The sequence below is a fragment of the Cynoglossus semilaevis genome, chromosome 14 (assembly GCF_000523025.1).
Source record: "Cynoglossus semilaevis isolate Cse_v1.0 chromosome 14, Cse_v1.0, whole genome shotgun sequence".
Taxonomy (NCBI): Eukaryota; Metazoa; Chordata; class Actinopteri; order Pleuronectiformes; family Cynoglossidae; genus Cynoglossus; species Cynoglossus semilaevis.
Window position 1 is genome coordinate 3172190 of NC_024320.1, and position 5548 is coordinate 3177737.

Genomic DNA, 5548 nt, shown 5'->3' on the forward strand with positions numbered 1-5548 from the left:
AAAAAAAAATCACTGGCAGCAGAAATCACTTTTCCGTGATGTATTTTATTAAGAGCTGTCACTAGAACTTTCTCTCTTGGAAAAGGGTGCAATAAACATCTTTCACTGCCAACCTGGAGTTTCTCAAAGCAGACATTTTCCAAAGGTGAGTTGATAGTTTTAGGTTTCCTACAATATGTCGATGACATAGCTATATTAACAGGTCTAATCACAAACTTACACCAAACATTTTCTGCTGTCAGCAAGAGTGTGAGACCACATCAACCGCCTCGTTATCACAGTCACGGTGTATTTTACTGCAACATCATTTACGCTACAGAGGCATTACACCTCATGAGCAACCATGTCACGGATCATAAACGAACCACGACAATCCATCGTCAACAAGCTGCTACGTTGCCCATAAAGTCACATTTTAATGGCCGCTTCATCGACTAAGGAAGGTGAAAGAAGTGATGAATAAAATAAAGAGAGGTGAAAGACAGCAGGTGTGATGTCACATATTTTAAATAAGCTATTGAATGTCTCCCAGCGGAGACGTGTTAACACAGTTAAACATTTGCAATTAAATAAAGCGGTGTCACAGACGGATGAGCCAGTGCTGCAGTGAGTGAGTCAGATGGAGGTCGTGATTATAAGTGACAGGTTGTTACAGTCTAACTGTATCCGTGCAGGTCCATTTGCCTGATGATCCATACACAAACATTTTTCCCCCAAGGGTAAAGAAGAACAAGATATTAATATTTGTTGTTAGAAAAAAAAAATAACTAGTGTGACCAAAAACAATAGTTGGAGTTTTTTTCCTGAGGTTATAGTCCCTATCGTAGGCACCGATTCCGGGGTGCCCTGGGGTCGCAGAGCCCACGGAGATTACCGAGCATCCACGGAGACTGCCGAACACCCATACAGCGAGCGCCCACTGGCATAAACATAAATCGGCGCCCCCTGGTCCCTATCCAATAACAAGGTTTAAGCTTTTCACTGTTATATGAGGCCAAATTTGTAAAATGATTTCTGGTTTAAAGTGGACAAATGATACAATATCGACTTGACTTTAAATTTTTTATAACCTGCCGAGGTCTGGAAATGACAAATCAAGCCACTCTGACTGCATCCACTCTGTGAATTCAGAAAGCTGGTTGGAATTGGATGGGCTCATTTCAATAAATCCTCCTCCCGTTCAGGGTAACTCCTAAATACTACCACTCCTACCTGCGGGAGGTTCCTCCATTTAGTTTACTCCTACACCGCAGCTGCACCGTTATCATGTACAAACCTGAAGCTCAGCGCAGCAGATCATTTAGCACAGCACTAAATTAACCGCAGTTATATTATATAAACACTCAAGGCACTGAATGTTTACATCGCTGGAAGAGGAGGACAAATAACAGCAGGTTCATTTGTGAGTAATCCCAAATTGAAACTATTATTATTATGAAAAGATGTTAAGAAAATTATATAAACGTAAAATTCAAAATGTAGCTTCACAGAGTTGGTGGATTTTAGTCATTACTGTTTATCCTGAGAGTGGCTTGTAGAAGGTTCGGTGAAGCCTCAAAAAAAAAAAAAAAAAAAAAAAAAAAAAACCCCTCCTCACAATCCATTTGACAATACTGTCAGTCAGCTTGTCAGTGGTAGATTTTCTGTCTGCCCCTGCGTTCAGTCAGGCTAGTCTGACTCAAGCCGGGCATCTGACCTGAAGTTGAAGCCTACAGAAACTCATGCTGGGAGTCAAGATGGTATTTTAAGCTCCTGCGGTGTGTGCAAATAATAAGCTGTGTATTCAAGCAACCATGAGTGAATGGATGGTGTAATTATTGGATATACAGTGTTGGATAGTATTTCCATTTAATATTTTAATATTAGAACGACAAGTTATACATGGGGTTCTTGGGTTACGACATCTTCGTCCTGCTGCTTTTCGTGGCTACAACGCCAGTTACCATATATTTATTAATAAACTGTGGTCATTCTAATACGATTAGAATATATATGATGTTAAAACTCGACAAATGGACCCAGGATATATGTTGCCTTGCGGTGCTATACACATAAGACAGCGTTGTTATGTTGACCTTTTGTATGCCTATACATTGGATTGTGCTACATTCGCTTTCTTTTATTTGTGTTGTTTTTTGGGGGATGTTTTTGTCCGTCGTTATGGCTCCTTAGCACAAGTCGGACTCAAAATCTCTTAAATTATGATGTCATCATTAACCTTTGGGTGTGAATCATGTTATGTGTCACCATGGGGGATAGAACTGCAATGTACTTGTGGGAACTCTATACTGTGAGTAAGTTTGAGGGTGACGCACAGAGGTTCCTGACGCACAGACCCTGTTGAAGAGTGAGTTGTGACATATACTCATTGTCATTTAAAAATGAAGAAGCAGAGACGGTTTTATTTGTACATTTCCAAGTACATATATGTATAAGTACATATATATACGTATATATACATAAATACATATATATACGTATATATACATACATATATATGTATATATATACATATATATGTGTATATATGTATATATATATGCAGTCAAACACAACACACCGTTCACAAGCTAAGCAAAATTGATCGGATCTATACGTCTAAAATCGAATCCGCTGTGACTGAACATAAGTGATTCGTGTGGGCTGAGACACATGCAGCGTATACAGTTTTATCTGAATACAGCAGCACACATGCAGCCACAGTTAGGGTGTGTTCCTATGCACAGAGAGGCTTTAGAGAAAATAAGAATATGGAGCACATCAGAACTGACTGCAGGAGTGAGTGAGTGGGGGTAGAAGTGCCTATTATGAGCCATTACAGACAATTTGAAGTCATTATGAGCAGTGCTCGGCGTAAATGGGTATCATTGTGTGAAATGCTCTGGCATCTTACAGACCTGTCCAACTGTCAGAAGTAAGTAGAAAGAGGACAAGAGAGACAGAGAGAGAGAGAGAGAGAGAGAGAGAGGGAAGCAAAGAGGGAGAGAAAAAAGTTGAGGGAAAGAAGAAAGAAGAAAGGGTGAGAAAGGAAGAGATTTAAAAGCAGTGTAATTATCGTCAATAGTCGCCCTGGATGGGTTTATTGTCTAACTGATCAATCTGAGATAAGAGTTGTGCTCAGGTCAATCTCCCGCTCTCTTGCACACACACAAAGCGCACACACTCACATCTAAAAAAAAAATTTAAAAAAATATATATATATATAAAAGTTTCTCACGAAGCTCTTACTGACGACATTTGGAATATGAATAATCATTTTTGTTCTTGTGGCTGGAGGTTACCTTTTTTTTTTTTCATGAACAAAAATAAAGCAAATGGAGACGAAAAGATCACTCACAGCCAACAAAAATGACGTTATGTCACTTTTAGTACGATAAGAGGGGGGAGGAGAACCGGGTCCAGAATCAGATCACGAAGGTAAATGTGAAAAGCATCAGCTATTAACCTAGATACATGTTTTTACCAACTGCATTACTCTGATCTGTTTAATCAAGTGTCCCAAACAGTTTCAATGTACATCATGGGAAACAAACAAAAAAAAAAAATCTTGGGTAAACCCTACCTTGACTGAATCTGGACTAAAGGGTAGCAGGTCTGGGGAAACTAACATTCTCTGGCACTGACGTGACTGAATATTCTGTAGACTGAGAAGAAAGATGGACGAAAGCAGTAGATAAAGAGCCCACCTATTTAATAAAAAAACGTTGGTTCTACTTTGAATGCTGCCCTCCAATCCTTTCCACAGATTGTTTGTAAAGCGTTGGATATCACCGTCTCCAATGGAGGCTGTTGTTGCAGGCTGAGGCTGTCTATAGCAGTGTCTCTCAGGGTTAGGGTTAAGAACCCCTGCTATTAATGATGTTCTCTTTTAGCCTTTTTCATAAATGGTTTTTGAATAATCGATCTCAGTTGCAGGCTGTTGATACAGGCTGAGTCTGTCTAGGGTGGTATAATTAGTCTAGAGATTCAATTTATCTTGTATGAATAGGATGCTTGAATGAAGCAGGTGTAGACAGAAAAGTCAAATCTTTGCTTTTTTATGAACCTTAGATCTGTCTTTGAAAACAGAAAATGCTTGGAAAAACAACATGTCGTCACGGTCTTGAAACTGAACATTCTGTGGGTTTTACAATAAAGTTTAGTGGAGTTAGTGGAGTAAGTTCAACATCCATGCTGGAGACCAGGGGCCTCAAACTCACGTTGCTACTGTCACTGTTCACTAGGGGGCAACATCAGTTAATAATTAATAAAACTAAAAAGACACTGTCTACAAACTATTTGGTCCAAATATTTAAAGGTAAATTTCCAAAGAATCCACAAGTGCAAAATTAAATCATCATTGACATCTTGTTGCAGGGTGGATTTGGGGAATTTGTGGACCAGAAGTGGCCCATGGGCCGTGACTTTAGAACCCATGTTATAGACTAAGCAAAAATTGTAAATGACGTATGTTGCTGCCTACATTGATAGTTACTGATGCAGTCCTAAAATAGCAAGTCTCAGATAAATCCCTGCTGAAGGAAATGTTTCTCTGCAAAAACAGAACAAAAACACTCATTTTAACACACATTCCTGCAATTGACTACAGAACAAAAACACTAATTTTAACACACATTCCTGCAATTGACTTTTAGGTCACCACCCACCATTAACGGTAATGCAACCTTCAATTATAAAAATTTGACAAGTTATTCTCTAAACAAAATTTTCTTTAGGGGTTTCCTCTTATTATTCATGACAGTGTGACAAAATAAACCACTTAAAACACGACGCCTCAGGTATTCCAGTGACATAAAAGTTAATGTGTTCCTTTTTTTACCCCTGCCCCAGTTACCTAAGTAACAGCTCAGAGGGAAACAACAGCTCTTCCTGCGGTCCCTCGTCATTTGGCTGCGATGGATTCCTTAATTTGACACGACCGCACAGTTCAAACTCAACACGACGGGTGATTCATCTATGAATTAAAAAGATAAAGGGCTTATGATTCACGCAGCAACAGTTTAACTGGAGGAAAGAAGATCGACTCTCAGGAGATTTGGCCGTTGGCCCGCATCTGATGACTCTCCGCGCGGCAAACATAATATTTACTGTTAATGAGGCTGCTTCCAGACCCAGACGCTCTCTTCTCTCACGGCTCAGCGCTGTCCTCAGCTCTAAGTTGGTAAAATGTTAGTGTTCTCCTGTAGGTTCCACCACGGTGGAGATTTATGCAGCCCTGAGGATGAAGGTAAACACCATCACTCACAGATAAAGGGAATTTAAAAGGGTTTAACCTCCACTGTGTCACTAAAAACAGGAGAAAAGCTCTCAAGTGGTCTAGATACATTTCGGCGACTTGTGGTTCAGACTTTTCATTGTTAGTGCAGTGACACAGGCAGACATACTGTAGCATCCACTCCACTGGAATCACTGTTCCTCAAAGGCTTGTGTTTTGGCCTCCACAGATATGACCGTACTGGGCCACGTTGTTTCTACTCTAAAATATTATTGGGCATTAATGCAATGGCTCATTTAAATCCTTAATCTATCTATATATATATATATATAT

General features: G+C 39.6%; 1 long non-coding RNA gene across 1 annotated transcript in view; it reads right to left on the minus strand.

The window, feature by feature from the left end:
• Positions 1-4609: 4609 nt before the first annotated feature.
• The window catches only part of LOC103389141 (uncharacterized), a 19645-nt gene continuing 18706 nt past the window's right edge, over positions 4610-5548 (minus strand). Inside the window, exon 3 of the long non-coding RNA XR_522572.3 lies at positions 4610-5215. This is a non-coding gene — a long non-coding RNA (uncharacterized LOC103389141). The remainder of the gene's footprint in view (positions 5216-5548) is intronic.